Source organism: Phascolarctos cinereus, unplaced genomic scaffold (genome assembly GCF_003287225.1).
Source record: "Phascolarctos cinereus isolate Bilbo 61053 unplaced genomic scaffold, phaCin_HiC Scaffold_1;HRSCAF=81, whole genome shotgun sequence".
Taxonomy (NCBI): Eukaryota; Metazoa; Chordata; class Mammalia; order Diprotodontia; family Phascolarctidae; genus Phascolarctos; species Phascolarctos cinereus.
Genome location: NW_027555514.1, coordinates 37,131,023 through 37,149,561, shown reverse-complemented (window position 1 = coordinate 37,149,561; position 18,539 = coordinate 37,131,023). Strand labels below are relative to the sequence as shown.

General features: G+C 41.9%; 1 protein-coding gene across 3 annotated transcripts in view; it reads left to right on the top strand.

Moving 5' to 3' along the window:
* LOC110209050 (uncharacterized) overlaps nt 1-18,539 on the top strand; it is a 37,404-nt gene that overhangs the window by 6,384 nt on the left and 12,481 nt on the right. For all 3 annotated transcript variants that reach the window (XR_013485438.1, XR_013485439.1, XM_078151464.1), the window contains one exon: nt 13,359-13,441. The gene's annotated coding sequence lies outside the window, so the exon portion shown is untranslated. The remainder of the gene's footprint in view (nt 1-13,358; nt 13,442-18,539) is intronic.

Sequence of the window (18,539 nt, the reverse complement as noted above, 5' to 3'; positions counted from 1 at the left end):
AAAACAGTTTTTCCTTAAGAAAATACCAATATAATACATAAATGCCTCTAATATAATACATAAAATGCCCCATTTTTGGAAAAACAATTTTTCCTTAGGAAAATGCGACCAGCATATATATGTGTGTGTGTGTGTGTGTGTGTGTGTATCAGTTTCTCCAAATTAATCCATAAAATGCTCTACTCTTTGAAAAACAATTTTTCTTAATGCCACCAACATAATATATAAATGCCTGCAATAGTATCCATAAAATGCCCCAGTTATTTTTAAAAATCGTTTTTCCTTAAGAAACGCCAGCAACATAATGTATAAAAGTTTTTGACCATGCCCAAGTTCACTGCCCTTTTAGGGTATGTGGGTCACCTGTTAAGTAAAACTCATCGTCTTCTCCAGACAAGTACATGAGACACTCAAGTTCAAGACAGAAAGCATTTGATAAAATAGAAAGCAGGGTACATAGCAAGGAACTAGATCAGATATTAATAATCCTGACACTAGTCCCCACACAGCCACCACCCCTTGTATGTCTCCAGGGAGCTCTAGCCCCAACTCCCAACTAATCACTGTCTTCCCAACACAGCAGGAGGGCGATGCGTCAGCCCATGGTGGAAAGTTGCTAAGGAAACTCACTTTGGCGCCCTGGGCTTCTCACTCAGCCTGTGCTTCAGACCATCGCAGACCTGGACTGCTTTGGACTGAGTGCCTCTCTCTGTACAGCTGCTCCCTGGGGCTGGCTCTGCGGGATACTGTGTTATGGCAGCATCTTCTTCCTTGTGTGTGTGATTTTTCTTTAGTTGCTAATGTCCTTGTACCATAGTACTGTCATCCTCATCATCATCAAAGAATTTCAGAGCAAGACATCCCCAAGCCTTTTCAAAACTTCTTGGAGCATTCTCAGACTTAGCTTTTTGAGGGATGTGATTTCAGTATAGAATATGGTGAATATCGGAATATGGATTCTGGGTCCCAGACATACCCCCTTACATTAAAAATGGGAGCAGTGAGAATAAGAAAAAATATAGACTGAAGTGGGATCTTTAAAGTAAATCTTTTGTCCTATTTTTTAAAAAAAAAAAAAATTCTAACCGCACTTACCCTGGGACTAAGTTCAGTGTTTAAATCAGATAGGCTGATGTTTTCAGTATTCGCCCTCTCAGACTTTATCTTTGGGTAAAGGTCATTTTTTCCACATATTTTGAAGGTTTTCTAAAATTCTCTGCCACTTTCCCAAGTACTCTGACTGCAGAACTTTGCAGAATCTGTATATTATGCTGCAATATCCTATATTGGTCAACTGTGACAATTACCCAGATTATTAAAAATTCTCCCAGAAAAAAAAATGTACTCATTTCGCTTAAATATCCAAATGGGAAGCAAATGTGGGGGGTTTGTTTTTGCTTGAGTGCCTGGGGTAACTGTTCTGTTTCACCACTTGGCCCGAACAGTTGTGACCCTGGGCTAGTTGGCTCTCACCTCTAACTGACCTTGCCTTGCCAGCTCAAACCCCAAAGATGCTCGAGCCGCATCCTGGTGGGTTACCTTGGCAACCCCACAATGTCATCTGTTAGAATGTCCTAGGGCGGCAGCTTTTAATTCTATCACAGCGGTCCCATCAGGGGTCATGTAATAGTACTGTGTTCCTGCGGTCCCACTTCCTCCCCTCTATGATTTAACACTAAGTATATAGGGAGGGGAGCTGAGCACGAGGGAAACCGGGCTGTTACAGCCTGGTGGGTCACAGATGGCTCCAGAGCTGGTGCGTCAAGTTATCAGCCATAGTTTACAAAGCAGTCCCCGAGTTAAGGCGGACGCCAGATTCTCTTTCCCCTGATCTCCTTCTCTTCCTCAGCTGCCATCTTCTCCCCCACTCCACACAGTCAGTCAGCCTGTCTCCCCACCAGCCAAGGGATAGCATGACTAAAAGAGGGGAACCCCTGCTGCCCGATGCAGCCAAAACCTCAGCCACTTTTCCCATTTCCACAGCTGGGCTTTCTGTCTCGAGGGCCCTGCAATGGATACTCTGGTAGAAGCAGGCCACGCGGCCCGGCTACAATGGGCCACGTGTGTCCCCTTCCAGCTGTCCCCCAGGGAGGTGCATTGCTTGTACCAGCTTAGACTGCGATGGAATCAGTGACCCAGCTTTTAGAAAATGCCCCTCCCCGGAACTCCAGTGGCTTCCAGTTGCCTCCAGGATCAAATACAAAATATTCTGTTGAGCACTTGAAGTTCATTATGACCTGATCCCTTCCTGCCTTTCCCGTGTTCTCATACCCTTCTAAAACCCTATTTTTTGATTCCACCGGCCTTCTCTATAATTCTATCTCCTGACTCCCAGGATTTACATCAGCTCTCTCCCATGCTCGGAATGCTCTTCCTCCTCCTCTTCCTCTTCACCTCTGGCCTGCTGTCTTCTTTCAAGACTCAAATCCCACCTTCTGCGGGAGATTTCTAGTGCCTTTTCCTTTGAGACTACCTTCCATCTCTCTCTCTGTATATATAAAATATGCGTGTGTCTGTGTGTGTGTGTGTGTGTATTCTTAAATATGGGTGCATTAAGGCGTCTAGATGGTTGGTACTGTACATGGAGTGTTGGATTTGGCCTCAGGAAGACCTGAATTCAAATCCTGCCTCTTGGACACTTACTAGCTTCATTTCCTCATCTGTAAAGTGGGATAATAATAGTAACAGTCTCCCAAGTTTGTCATGAGGATAAAATGAGATAGACCTGTGCAGTGCTTTGCAAACCTTAAAGAGTTCTATTAATGCTAAGTATAATATTGTCTGCTTCATTAGAGCGTGAGCTCCTTGGATACAGGGTCTTTTTTGGGGGGAGTCTTTGTATCCCCAGCACTTAGCACAATTCCTGGCATCTAGCAGATGCTTTGTAAATGCTCTTTGACTGACTGATTGCTAGAACCTCAAGGCAGAAGCTAGATTGACAAAGCTTTGGGATTTAAGAGGCTGTTGCTGCAATGTATAGGAAGAGTAGTTTTTGTAAAACTTGGGTCTTAAAAAAAAGTCACTTGACTCCATCTTGTATTGTCTTAACTTCAAAGCAGGATTTTCAAGGAGAGGCTACATTTGAAGGCCTGCAGGTACAAAGATCAGTTTTATTACAGTTGATATTTTAAATGGCTTCTGAGCTCCAATAAGATCCCATTTGGTTTATAAGAATACAAGTCATTCCCCAATTGATAAATGGTCAAAGGATATGAGTAGGTAGTTTTCAGATGAAGAAATTAAAGCTCTCTATAGTCATATGAAAAAAATACGCTAAATAATTATTGATTAGAGAAATGTGAATTAAAACAACTCTGAGGTACCACCTCACGCCTATCAGATTGGCTAATATGACGGAAAAGAAAAATGATAAGTGGTAGAGAAGATGTAGGAAAATTGGAACACTAATGCATTATTGGTGGAGTTGTGATGTGATCCAACCATTCTAGAGAGCAATTTGGAACTATGCCCAAAGGGCTATAAAACTGTGCATACCCTTTGATCCAGCAATACTACTGCTAGGTCTATACCCCAAAGAGATCATAAAAAAATGGAAAAGGGCCCATATGTACAAAAATATTTATAGCAGCTGTTTATGTAATGGCAAAGAATTGGAAATTGAGGAGATGCCCATCAGCTGGGAAATGGCTGAACAAGTTGTAGTATATGAATGTAATGGAATACTATTGTGCTGTAAGAAATGATGAGCAGGCAGACTTCAGAAAAACATGGAAAGACATATATGAACTGATGCTGAGTTAAATGAGCAGAACCAGGAGACCACTGTCCACAGTAACAGCTACAGTGTGTGATAGACTTAGCTCTTCTCAGAAATACAAAGATCCAAGACAATTCCAAAAGAGTCGTGATGGAAAATGCTATATCCATATCCAGAGAAAGAGCTATGGAGTCTGAATGCAGATTGAAGCATAGTATTTTCTCTTTTTTGTTGTTTTTTGATTTTTCTTTTTTCATGGCTTGTCCCTTTTGTTCTGATTCTTCTTTCACAACATGATTATTGTGGAAATATGTTCAATGTGATTGTACAGGCATAAACTTTATTAGATTGCTTGCTGTCTTGAGGAGGGAGGGAGAAAAATTTAGAACTCAAAATCTCACAAAAATGAATGTTGAAAACTATCTTTACATGTAATTGGAAAAAAATAAAACGCTACTAAATGCAAAAAAAAAAAAAAAGGAAAAAGAAAAGAATAAGATCCCATTTGGACCAGTTGTTACATGCTCAAAGATGACAAGAAGGTCTGGTTGCCAAAAGCTTACCTACTCGGATCTCTAATTGTTTCCAAGGAGGCAGATCGTTAACATAAGCCTAAATTCTGTGCTGGGTGTTTCCCTTCCTTAATTGTAAAAGAAGCAAGCCTTTGGTGAGAATTCCATCATGGTGCCTCCAGTCATTTGGCCAATATTCAGACCATTCCATTTAATTCATTCATTTGGTGCCTGCTCAATGCCAGACTCTAAGAGAACCATCTTGGTGTAGTTGATAGAATGTAAGCCTCCTGAGGGCAAGGGAGGCTTCATTTTTGTTTTATCCCTCTGAGATCCAGCACAGTGCGTGGTGCATAATAAGTACTTAACATAGGATCTTCCAAAAGCCCTAAGCCTTTGGAAAAGCCAGTTATGTATCCTTCTTGATTAACGGATTGATGGGATTGGGTAGAGAGAGCCTCTTTTAGAGTCAGGAAGACCTTGGTTCGGATTCTGCCTCTGACCCATACTGGGCCAGTCCCTAAGTCTGTCATTGCCCCAGGCAACACTAAGATTTGCAGAATGCTGGCAGGTGCGTTTTCTCATCTGGGGTTCTCTACACCAGTAAAAACATAGTTCTGGACCCCAAACCAAAAACAATCTGCCCTCTCCAGGAACCATTATGGGACTGGAGAGATACAGCAAGTCCACAGAAAAGAAAATACAGAATAGGCATTTCATTTATTTTGGGGTTTTTTTAAGGGGAGATTGGGGGAACATGGTGTTAAAGTGGTTCAGCCATGTGACTTCATTAGTATAAGAAATTCACCGTGCAGACACCCAGGGATGTGTTGGAGCCAACTTTGCCAGTCTCAAGAAAGCTGATTGTTCAATTTTCAGCATGAGCATTTACACTGAGGAAACAGACTAACTCCACAAATCAGGATTTAATTCATTGTTTTGTTGGTCAGATTTAAGAAAGTGATGAAGAAAATATTAATAATGAAGATTAAATTGAAAAGGGAGTCTGTGTACTTTTTTTTTTCAGAATGCTTGTTGTTAAACATTTACCAGCTCACCCCTAAGAAACACTTGGCCCTGAAAACAGCCCAGCCACCTTTCTGTAACTTAGTTTTAGAAACCTCTTGGGGGCATTGGGAGGTTAATTAACTTTCACACACAGCTAGTATGTGTCTGAGACAGGACTTGAACCCACTTCTTCTTGACTCTGAGGTCAGCTCTTTATCTGCCTTGGTGACTCTCAAATAACAATGAAGAACAGAGTAATTGGGGATGGAGGGTGAGGAGAGGGCATCAAGAAAGACCTGTCCTAGGTGGCATCTCAGCTGGGACCTTAATGGAGGTGCGGCAGAGCATGCCACGCCTGGGCGATAGAGTCTACCCAGAGGCAGGAGGTGAGGGAATGTCCTTGAGGGGGCCTGTGGAGCAGACTCAACTGGCTACAGTGTAGAATGCATGGGGGGAGTAATGTGAAATCAGGCTGGAAAAATAGTTTGGAGCATGCTGGGAAGAGTTTTAAATGCTAGGGGAGATTGAATTTTATCCTGGAAGCCTTTAAGCATGGGAATGCTATGGTCTGGACTATATTTTAAGAATATCAATTTGGCATCCTGTGGAGATTAGACTGGAGGAGAGAGAGAGGGAGACTGGAGGCAGAGGAACCAATTAGGATTTTATTGTGAATCATCCAGGAGAAAGAAGAGTGGAGCCTGAACTAGGTTAGTAGCCTCCTGATGGGAGACAGGAGAAGACAGATCCAAGAAATTGACAAGACTTGGAAACTGATTAAACATGGTGGCATGAGGGAACATGAAGAATGGGAGGATAGGTCCCTCCAAGGATTCCAGCCTGGGTGTCTGAGGGGTGGTGCCCCAAATAGAAGTAGGGGCATTAAGAGGAGTGGGCTTGGGGAAGAAGGTAATTCATAGCTACGTTATGTGCTAAACTCACTTTCCAGGGGCTCCATTTGCTTTGCCAACATGTATTTGGGAGGGGGGTGGAGTGTGTGAATGTGAATTATAGTATCTCAGAGTAAAGCCCCCCCCCCACCTCCCATTCCCTTAGCTTTTTTCTTCTTGGGCTTTGTAGTATGCCCAAGTAAATATTCTACAGCTGTCATCAAGGCAGAAAGGAATCATGGCATAGAAGACAGGAAATTGGCATTTGGTAGACCAGGAATTCCAGTCCTGGCCTCACCACTTAACACTTGTGTGATCTTGGAAAATGTATTTGACCTCTTTGGGCCTCAGTCTCATCTTTCTTATCATTGAACTCCTTCAGATATATGCCAATCAGTGGGATCTCTGAGGTCAGAGAGTATGGACATTTTGGTCACTTTGTTTGCAAAATTCCAAATTGCTTTCCAAAATGGAGGCACTAATTCACAGCTCCATCAACAATATTAGCGTGCCCATCTTCATCATGCCTAGTTTAAAAGGCTCATGCAAATCTCATGGTAGGGGAGAGGGGAGACAGGACCATTTGAGAAACCAGAGGTACAAGAGAAACCAGGGAATTTGAGAAGGGAAGTTGGTGGTACTAGAAGGGCCACCAGAGAGTGGGAGAAAGGTGGGAGAGGGGGAGCTGACCTGGCCCAGACATTTGGAGCTCTTGTGTCAGTGGGAGCATGACTGAACAGAGACTGTGGACCCTAGCCTCTAGTCAATCAGTGACTTTCTCCCGAAGGGTGGAGATGTCTGGAGATTGCATACCCTCCCACCAGAGAAGTAGCAACCGTCTCAGCAGGGACGCCATATAGACTAGCTATCCGATTGCCTTTCCTGGTTATTTACCTTGCTTCATGTTTCCATTAAATATTTTATTGGGTTTATGTATATATTTTTTTAAATGACTAAATTCCCTGTAGTTTTGCTTAGCTGATTATTCAAAATAGCTCCAAGCCTAGAAAGTAGCAAATGGTTCCAGGGCCATGGATTCCCTGGCTACAAATGTTTGTTGAATGAATTCATGAATAAACGGAACTATCCCAAGACAGGATCATTTACTTCCAAGGACCTTTATGCATTTAACCTCTCACCTACATCCCCTGTTGGCTCTGAGTCATTCCCTTCTCCTGCCTCTTTCTTTCCCCTTGTTATTCTGTCCGGCTCACCCAGGCTCCTATCCTCTTTCCCTTTTTGAAATGCATTTAGAGGTTTTTAAATGTCAGTCACCACAGGGCCATCTTCTCCCTCTCCACTGTCAGCAGTCTATCTGCTCTGCTAAAATGGGGGCTTTGGAAGAGAATGCTGCTGTCAGTCACAGCTGAGGCCAAGCCTTTTAGCCCTGAAGGTCCCAGTTCCAAATAACTGGGGAGGCAGACTGAGAAACCAGCAGAGTGTTTTTAAAAGACCCAAATATTTAATCTTGGCACCGTCCTTCCCTGAAAAAAAAAAAAACAACAGCTGGATGGCAATAGGCCAGGCTGGAACATCTGCCTCTTTCTTGGGGAGTTCAGATGAGGCTGTTCGGATAATGCAGTCATTAAGAAACTATCAATATTTTATGAGTGTTACCACTTTTTGAAAAGATGGCTTGTGAAGCCAAGTGGGACAGGATCTGAGAGGTAAACATGTAACAGAGACAATCCATATACTGATTCCTCCTCGTGTTTAGTCTTGTGTTAATTATACTAATTAATCTGGAAGAGCTGAGTTTGGTCTCCAGCATGCCGTCCCTGGCTTTTCTTCATCCTTGTTTCCCTCTCAAGTCCAGTCAGGAACGTCAGGGTCCCATAAATAATACTTGGTTCATTTGAGATAAATGAGTATTTTAATTGGATTTAATTGGAGGCCAATCACAGTGACTTCATCAGTGTAAAAATAAATAAATTTTGAGATGCCGCTTTTCCAATGTTGCAGTAGATACTTCTTAGAGGATCTAGAGTGGTCAGTAACCCCAAATGTGATTCCCTTGTTATCACTGGTCCTCAAACCTTTCAGTTCAAGACCATGTCAGCAGAGCTAAAGGCGGACATGGGGAAGGCAGAGCTGCCCCGTCTGGCATTGGGAGCCTGTGCCAATCTGTGGGTCAGTCAGCAAGCCATCAGAGCCTCCTCAAGACAGGGACTGTGTTTTGCCTTTCTTTGTATCCCCAGTGCTTAGTACAGGGCCTGACATATTATAATAATAATAATAATAGCTAACATTTATGTGGTGCTTATTATTTGCCAGGCACTGAGCTAAGCATTTTATAATTATTATTTCATTGGATCTTTACAACAATCCTAGGAGGTAGGTGTTATTGGTATTCCCATTTTACAGATGAGGAAACTGAGGCAAAGAAGTTAAATGACTTGCCCAGGATCACACAACTAGTAAGGTGTCTGAGGCCAGATTAATAAACGTGTATTAACTGAAAAGTATGTATTAAGCGTCCAGTTTATGCCAAGCACTGTGCTAAGCCAGAGGGGCACATTGTTTTGGTAGAGTCTATTTGAGGAAACTATTCTGTAGCCAAACTGCATCTTTCTACTGATGGGTTGTGATGCCTGGGATTTTTTTTCTTAATATTTCTTTTTTTAAGTTTTGAGTTCCAAATTCTATCCTTCCCTCCCTCCCCTTCCCCTCTCTCTGAAACAATCTGATATAGAATATGTGTGTGAAGTCATGTAAAACATTTCTCTATTAGTCATTTTGTAGAAGAAAACAAACAAAATGAAAGAAAGAAGGAAGGAAGAAAGGACAAGTATGCTTCGATTTGTGTTCAGATGCCATCAGTTCTTTCTCTGGAGGCAGATAGCACTTTTCATCGTGAGTCCTTTAGGATTGTCTTAGATCATTGTACTGCTTAGAAGAGCTAAGGCATTCACAATTCATTATCATACAGTGTTGCTGTTACTATGTCTAATGTTCTCCTGGTTCTGCTCACTTCACTCTGCATCAGTTCATGTAGGTCTTTCTAGGTTTTTCTGAAATCATCCTGCTTTTCATTTCCTATAGCACAATAGTATTCCCTTATAGTCATATGCCATAACTTGTTCAGCCATTCCCCAGTTGATGGGCATCCCCTCAACTTCCAATTCTTAGCTGCCACAAAAAGAGCTGCTATCAATATTTTTTTGAACAAACAGATACCTGGGAATTTCTTGGAATGGCGACTCACCATTGCCTTTGGGTAGGTTGTAGGGCAACAGCAGCCCTCTGGTTGTGGGCGCCATGCACACTAGCTCTCTCTCTCTTACTTCCTTTTTCATTTGGCTTGCCTCATATGTTGATGAAAAATCATAGTGGGTATATGTATCTCTAGAGTATCTATAACAACAGAGTGACCAATGGCTCACAAGCTAACTCTTGATTTGAATAATTGGTTACCAAAAATGGTTTCCCAAACCTGGGAGAAGAGCAAATAGTTCTAGAGGCATAAGGGCCCTGGCTACAAATGTTGTTGAATGAATCAACAAACGTAGACCGCGTGCCTACCTATTTGGATCACTCTTGTTTGCCATAATCCCCCCCCCACGCCCACCTCCCAAAATTATAAGCCTTTGTTTGGATAAATCATGATTTAGCTATTTCTTTAATTCTAACAATGGTTAGACTCTATGGCAAAGATGTACCATTAAAACCCACACATTTTTGTAGGATTAGACTTTTAGACTAGTTGATGGGTCGTTTGGAGAATTGTGTTAGCTCCACAGTGGGCTGCTTTGGTAAACCCACTCACCTCCAAGCACCCTTGCCTATGTCAACCTCATCTTCCTATTTCCGGGTCTCAGTACGATGCCCACAAAGACTTTGGATTCGCATTTTCACTTAGTAAAGCCACAATGAAATTAGCAGGTGCTTTAAGACTTGAAGACTCTCACACCTGCCAATTTCCAGGAAGGCATTATTGGCATTACTAGTAGAATGTATCAGGAGGAAAAGAAAACCGTTTCTGATTCATCTGGCCGGTCACAAAATAGGCCTGATGTCACCTGGTCCTGATGAACAGCTCCTCCGTGTTTGTGAAGAAACGGAGGGAGGCATGACCACCAGCGTCCTGCCCTGATGTCCCCAGTCTGTAGCATTTCCTCCCACCTCAATTTTCTTTCTTTCCTGGTGTGGTTGTTGCCAATAGCGTTAAGTGACTTGTCCAGGATCACACAGCTGACATGTGTCTGAGGTCAAATTTGAACTCAGAAGATGAGTCTTCCTGACTCTAGGCCCAGCACTCTGTGCACTACGGCACCACCTAGTGGCCCATGAGGTGTCTAGGAGTGTTTAACAAGCTTTCCAGAGGAAAAAAACAATGTATGTGCACATACTTTTAAGTTTTATATGCATTATTAACATTTTTCTTTCTTAAATCTAGACAATCAACAAAACAGTAAATTGAGCCCTCATTTGTAACTCTACTGATTCCAGAGGTATAAATATTCACACTGAAAATTTATTTATTTTTTGGTTTGTTTGTGTTTTTTCAGGCAATTGGGGTTAAGTGACTTGCCCAAGGTCACACAGCTAATAAGTGTCAAGTGTTTGGTCTGAGGCCGGATTTGAACTCAGGTCCTCCTGACTTTAGGGCCGGTGCTCTATCCACTTTGCCACCTAGCTGCCCCTTATACTGAAAATTTAACAACTGGCTGGCTTCAGCTGGCTCTCAACTCCCTGTGTATTCCCTGTAAAATGATGGGAGTGGACTGGATAACCTAAAAGATACTAGCTGTGATGACCTGGGGCAAGTCATTGAAACTCTTTGTACCTCTGATTCCTCATCAGCAAAACAGGGGATTCTTTCTTTCTTTTTTTTACCCCCATGATTCCTTCCAGTTCTAAATCTCTGTTTCTTTGACACAAGAAGCAGCTAGGTGACCCAGTGGCATAGATTCCCAATGTGAGCGATTCTGCACCTGGGGACACTGGACCATCCAGGGGGGTGGTAGTAGCCTCAAGTGCAATTGGGGGGTGTTGAATAAAAATAAGGGGGCTGTGGAAGTATAAGGAAAGAAGAGAAAAGAAGAAAAATTTGAAAAACCTTTTGTACATGTTTCATCTGTCGTGTAACAGAGTTAAAGTTGTAGTGATTACATTATTTTCCAAATAAACATACAAAATGCAAGTTATAGCAGGTCACTGGTCAAGTCCACCAACAGGTCTTAACAAGCAGGTGTTGACAGGCAAACGTGTTGTACATTGTCGGGAAGTCCAGCGTGCATCGGCAGGAATAAGTGCATGTAATGACTTATTTACAGTATGATATTATCAGTTACATGTTGCAATATTTATTGCATCATCAAAATTTCAGTGCAGGAAAAAAACACAAATTTACAATAGATTATTTCAAATGCATCATTTTTTTAAAAAAGTTGTATTTTTTTAAAATGATGCAAAATTTTTTTAAAAAGTCAAAGGGTTAAAGAAAGTAGATTTACAGGGGTCACTGAGTAATTTTTCTTTTTGAAGAGGGAGTGGTAGGCCAAATAAGTTTGGGAACCTCTAGGCTAGAGTGCTGGTCTGGATTCAGGACCTGGGTTCAAATCTAACCCCTAATACTTCCTAGGTATATGACCTCATTCTGACTCAAGTTTCCTGGACTGTATAAGGGGAAGTAATAATAGCACTCACTTCTCAGCGTTGTTGTGACAATCAAATGAGATAATATTTACAAAGTGCTTAGCACAGGGCCTGGCACATAGTGGCTGCTTACATATTTTGGTTTGTTTCTCCATTGTCAGCTCTTAGTAACCCTGAACAATTCACAGAAGGAAATGGTAGCAGTTTTCCCCAGGTTCCTTACTGATAAGAAGTCAGAAAGGTATTGCTTGTCAGTCAGAAAAGTAGTTCAAGTGGGAGCAAGACTTTTTAGAGCAGGAAAGTCTGGGACCAGGAGTCTGGGCAGCCTCATAGGGACCAATGAAGTCCAGGAATCAGAACATGGAACCAAGAAGTAGTGGCTGGTATAGCATGTATGCAAAGCAGCAGTCTGAAAGTAGATCTGAAACCACAAGGTCAGTCTGTGTGTCCAAAGGATGGGGAAGAAGTGAATGCCATTCACATTGACAATTGAATCCAAGTCCAAAATCCCCAGTCATGAATTGTCAGGTAGAAGTGATCTCAGAGTCCTCAAGTCCTGACCAAATGTACCCGAACAAGCATCTCACGTCCAACATCTCAGACTGTGACTACTCAACCATTGCTGGAAGGGAAACTTGCCACCTCCAGAAATGCCCTTTTCCATTTTGTGGTAGCTCCAATTATTAGAAAGGTTTTTTTGTTTTTCCAAGTGGGAGCAGGGCAAGTGATTGATAGGAGTCTGACTGGCAAGGTCGTGAAGTCAAGAGGAACTAAGAATTTGAAGGCCTGAAGCTCAACCATGAAACCCAGACATTGGGGAAACCCAGGGCAAAAGTAGGCGCTCGGCCACTGGAGAGCTCGATTACCGATGTCAGAGCAGGAAGAGTCACCAAAATGACCCTTTGGTCTCCAAATGCATCCTGTACTTTGTCATTTCACAGCCATTGTTGCTAACTTTCGCTGTTTTGAATGACATCTTTGGAAGATGAAAGGGTTAGAAACTAGGAACTAGGAGGGGAAGAAATTGGGCTTAATTAGCCAGAAGAAAACAAACAAAAAGATTGAGAGGTGTCTTAATTAAGTCATCTTCCACATGAAAGAGGATGTTAACTCCCTGTTCTTCAGTTGTACTGAGGATAAAATAAAATCCAAACCCACTTAATTGTAGCAATAGGGACTTGAATGAGCACGGGCAAAGCGAAGAACTTTGGGGCTGCAAGATTATTTGACGTTGTTCAGAATTAGTTAAAAGCAGTTGAGATCTGAGAAACCTAAGTTAAATAAGTTGGTTAGAGCCAGGGAAAACATCTATAATTTTAAGAGCTGCTCTTTTGCTTCCGTGCCCTAAGAACTCATTAATTTTAACCTCCTTTAATTTAGAATCATCAATAAGACCACACTATTATTAGAGCATTCTAATCACTAGATATAGAAGGGGAGTCAAAGTTTGCCTAGCAAATGAAGGATATAAACAAGAGAAATGTGGAGCCTACTTGGATTTGCCAATAAACTTTATTTAACTGCTTTGCATGCAAATAAATGCCTTTGTTAATAATGGGTATGTTAATGGTCGATCATTCTTATCTAAGAGTCTCTGAGACTAATCATCCAGCTTTCTCCTTCCCTTTTCAGGTCAGCAGAGTTACTCCATATATTTGAAAGTATTAACATGGAATCCCAGGACTGGGAGGAGCCTTAACGCCTTCATTTTGCAGGTGAGGAAATTGAGGCCCAACTTTGGATAGACGGTTAGAGGTATGTGGACAGCATAGTGGATGGAGGAAGACCTGAGTTCAGATTCTGCCTCAGTCGTTTACTACCTGTGTGATGCTGCATGTAATCTAACCTCTTCCTGTCTGTTTCTTCATCCGTTGGACTTGATGGCCTTTAAAATTCTTTCTAGCCTTAAAATCGTGATCCTGTGAATGAATTTATAATCCAGGTTGTTGTCCATCCTTTGTCCTTGAAGAGGTCCACTGGCATCATGAGGGTGATGTCTTGACTTGGACGTGAATTGGATTTAAGTGAGGCAAAAATGCAGAGTGGCCACCCTCACTGTCTCCTCCAGTCATCGAAGTCCAGTGTCCTTGGCACCAAAATTACAGTTGTGTTGTATAACTAAGACTTCTTCCAAATCAGATTGATCTTCTTGGCCATATGTTGGGTTGGAGCCAGCCATCTTTCATTTCATACTACCTTTGGCCCTCTGTAAATGGCCACTGTGCCCTGGTGAGGGGGCCTTCTCCCCAAAACCCTGAGATAGTGAGAGTGCTTAGCAGTCTTTGATGAGGTCAAGTCAGTAGCCCAGGCGGAGTGGGCTTCATCAAAACCCCATAATGCCCAATTAATCTTATTCCCTTTTTTTTGATAGGGTTATTGAAGTGGTAGGGCAGAGGTTACGACAGAGGAGACATATAGACAGAGGTTACCCAGTTTGAGGCAAAGTATTTGATAAAATCTCCCACACTTTAGAACTGGAGTCATTCCGGATTTATTTTCAATGTGATGGGAGTCGTCAGTGGAGTGCCACAGGGATCTGTGTCTGGCTCTGTGCTGGTAACATTTTTATCAGTGACTTCGAAAAAAAAGGCATAGATGGCTAACTTATAAAACTTGGAGACGGTACAAAGCACTAGAGGACAAAGTAGGGAGGTGAAAAGATTTTGAGTCTAGAACATTAAGGCACATCTAATTTGGTGAACGTTCAGAGTTCACCATAAAGTTTTTATTTGTATTAAAAAAGTCACTTTCAAAAGTACAAGATGAGGGAAGCCTAGTTATTTTGTCAAAAATGTTTTTTTTGTCTAAAAAAAAGTTATTTTGCCTAAAAAGGACCTAGATAGGGGTTAACCTTTTGTGTCGTGGGCCCTTTTGGCTGTCTGATGAATCCTCCTTGGAACAAGATTTTTAAATGCATACATAAAATGTATAGAATTACAAAGGAAACCAATTATATTGAAATACAGCTATAAAAATGTTTTTCCAAAAACAAAGAGTTCATGGAAGCCAGGCTAAAAACTCTTGTTCTAGAGGTTTGAGGGCATTGGGGTTTTTTTGCAACTCAACATGAGTCACAGTGTGGTATGGGGAACAAGGAAATTTATGTACTCGGGTTGCAGTGAGAGAAACATAACTGCCAGGAATAAAGAGGTAATAGTTCTTCTCTGTTCTGCCAGGGTCAGACCACATCATCGTCATCATCACCATTATCACAGCTGACATTTATAGAGCAAAGTGCTCGCCACATGCTAGCCCCTTTGATCCTGGCAACAAGCCTATGAAGTACTCACTATTATATCATCTCCATTTCACAGATGAGAAAACTGAGATTTTGTTGTTCAGTTCTGTCAGACTAGACTCTTCATGACCCCATCTGGGGTTTTCTTGGCAGAGATACTGGAGTGGTTCACCATTTCCTTCTCCATCTCATTTTACAGATGAGGAAACTGAGGCAAACAAGGTTAAGTGACTTGCCCAGGGTCACACAGCTAGTAAGTGTGGATTTGAACTCAGGTCTTCCTGACTCCAGCCCAGCACTGTACCCATTGTGCCACCTAGCTACCTTCAAGAGAAGTGACAGAGAGGCAAACAGGGAAACCTTACTAACAATGAAATCTATCACTAATTAGAAGGGTTTCTTCCTCCCCTAAGATCTGTAAGGCTTGAGGACCATGTGTGGGGCATGTTGTAGAAGGTGTTCCTCATCCCTGCTCCTAGGTTGGGGTTGGACCAGAAGATGGACCCTCGGGACCTTTCCAATCTTGAAATTCTGAGCTTCTGAGATATACCAGTTGTCACTCAATTAATCAACAAGAATTTATTGAATGCCAGTTTTGTGCCAAGCATTGTGCAAAGTGCTGACAAAGATGTAACGGTCCCTGCCTTCAGGAAGCTTACATTCTGTGAGGGAAAAATCTACTCATATCAGTATTATGGGGGATGGGCCATCAAGCCCAGTCCTTAGGAACATGCACAGAATGCTCAGCCATTAGAACCCATGTGCATTCTGAAGCTTGTACAGATAAGCTGCACAGCTATTGGGTCAGCGGGGTGGTGCCATAGTGCACAGAGCCCTGGGCTCAGAGTCAGGAAGACTCATCTTCCTGAGTTCAAATCTGGCCTCAGACACTCACTAGCTGTGTGACCCTGGGCAAGTCACTTAACCTTGTTGGCCTCAGTTTCCTCATCTGTAAAAAGAGCTGGAGAAGGAAATAGCAAACCTCTCCAGTATCTCTGCCAAGAAAATGCCAAATAGAGTCACTGAAAAACAAAACAAATTAACTAGAACCAGTCTTGTCTTTCTGATTCCTTCCTTTCTGACTGTGTTTCACTGAGAGAAGGGAAACAGTGATATGAGAGGAGAGTCCTCAGGCCCTCCCCATCCAAGGTCTATGAATACATCCCTCTGCTCTCTGCCTCAGCATTTGTGCTTTCCCATTTTCGATGAAGGAAATTGGAGTTGGTTTTGACCTAGGGACCGTTGAGCTGTCAGCACCAAGAGGTCCAGCACTGGTGACCACGCTGGGTTGTGCAATCAGTCAGTCTAGCATTAAGGCCCAGAGACTGGGAACCCAGCCTCTTAGTATCCAAGATTGGTTAAATGGTACTGTGAGTACTCGTCACTGGGGGTATCATGCCAGGTGTCTGCTCAGGGGGATAGCTTGGACCTCAGCAGTACCCCTGGAACCCTGAGGGAGAGATGGAACCAGACTATCTTGGGGAGAAGGAGGTCACAGCAAATCACTGCAGAAGTAAATAAAAGGTTTTCAGCAGGATGCAAGACAACTTTGGTGGGGAGGGAAGAGGTATTACCAGCAGGTTGGAGAGATGGATCAGGGAGAGCCCCAGGTAGGAGGCAGCACTTGGCTTGAACTTTGATGAAAGTGGGGTGTTCTTAGACATAGAGGTGAGTAGGGAGAGTGTTCCAGCAAAGGGGCCATGCTTATGCAAAGGCCTCAGATTCCTTATCTGACAAATAATAGTGGTACCCACTTCTCAGTGATGTCGTAAGAATTGAATGAGATAATACTCATAAAGTACTTGCAAACCTTAAAGGGTTATATATGTGCTTGTCATCATCATCATCATCGTCATATCCCAGGAAGCCATAAAGCACGGATCTAATTTTTTAAAAAACTGACATGTATTTACCATTTAACCTTTAGAAAATCAAAATATTTGTTTTACTCAGATTTATGACCTTTCAATTTGATTTAATTCAAACAATTTGTTAAGCGTCTACCATATACCAGACACTGTGACAGGTGCTGGAGATACAAAGACAAAAACAAGCTAATGCCTGCTACAGGGAGCTTACATTCTACTAGAAGAATGCAACCTGTAGCCAAATAAGTATAGTACAAGGAAAATTGAAGACAGAGAAAGCAGTAACTACTGGAGGGATGAAGAAATGCTTCAAGGACCTTGTAGCATTTGAGCTGAGCCTTGAAGGAGAATGAGGATTTGGAGGGGCAAAGATGAGGAGGGAGTGAATGCCTGGCATGAGGAATGTCTTCTGAGAATGCCCAGAGGCAGGAAATGAACTTCAAGTTTAAGGAATGGCTTGTAGTCCACTCTGGCTGGAAGGTAAAGTGTTTTTTTTTTAATTAATTTATTTTGATTTATCCACAATCACTTCCATAAGCTTTTAAGCTTAAAATTTTTCTCCCCCTTCTTCCCTACCTCCCTCCCCAAGACGGTGCACAATCTGATATAGGCTATACATATACATTCCTATTAAACATATTTTCGCATTAATGATGTCCTAAGTAAGAATTAGAACCAATAGAAGGAACTACCAGAAAGAGGAAACAAAACTCAACAGAAGAAAAAAAATAGCAAATGGTGTGCTTCGACCTGCATTCAAACTTCATAGTTCTTTCTTTGGATGTGGACAGCGTTTTCCATCACGAGGCCTTTGGAGATGTCTTAGATCCTTGTAATGCTGGGAAGAGTTAAGTTTATCGATATTAGTCATTGCACAATGTGGCTGTTATTGTGTACAAAGTTCTCTTGGTTCTGCTCACTTCACTCAGCATCAGACCATACAAGCCTTTCCAGGTTTTTCTGAAGTCAGCCTGTTCATCATTTCTTATAGCACAGTAATATTCCATTACATTTATATACCACAATTTGTTCAGCCATTCCCCAATTGATGGGCATCCTCTCAATTTCCGATTCTTTGCCACCACAAAAAGAGCTGTTGTGAATATTTTTGTACATGTGCATCCTTTTCCCACTTGTATGATCTCTTTAGGATATAGCCCTAGAAGTGCTATTGCTGGATCAAAGGGTATGCACATTTTTATAGTCCTTTGGGCATAGTTCCAAATTACTTTCCAAAATGGTTGGATCATTTCACAACTCCACCAACAATGCATTAGTGTTCCAATTTTCCCACATCCTCTCCAACATTTATCATTCTTCTTTTGTCATCTTGGCCAATCTGATAGGTGTGATGTGGTACCTCAGAGTTGTTTTGACTTTCGTTTCTCTAATCAATAGTAATTTAGAGCATTTTTTCATGTGACTATAGATGACTTTAATTTCTTCATCTGAGAACAGCCTGTTCATATCCTTTGACCATTTATCAATTGGGGAATGACTTGTATTCTTATAAATTTGACTTAATTCTCTATATATGTTAGGCCTTTATCAGAGAGACTGGTTGTAAAAATTCTTTCCCAATTTTCTACCTTCCTTCTACTCTTAATTGCATTGGCTTTGTTTGTGCAAAAATTTTTCAATTTAATATAATCAAAGTTATCCATTTTGCTTTTCATAATGTCTCCTGTTTGGTCATGAATTCTTCTG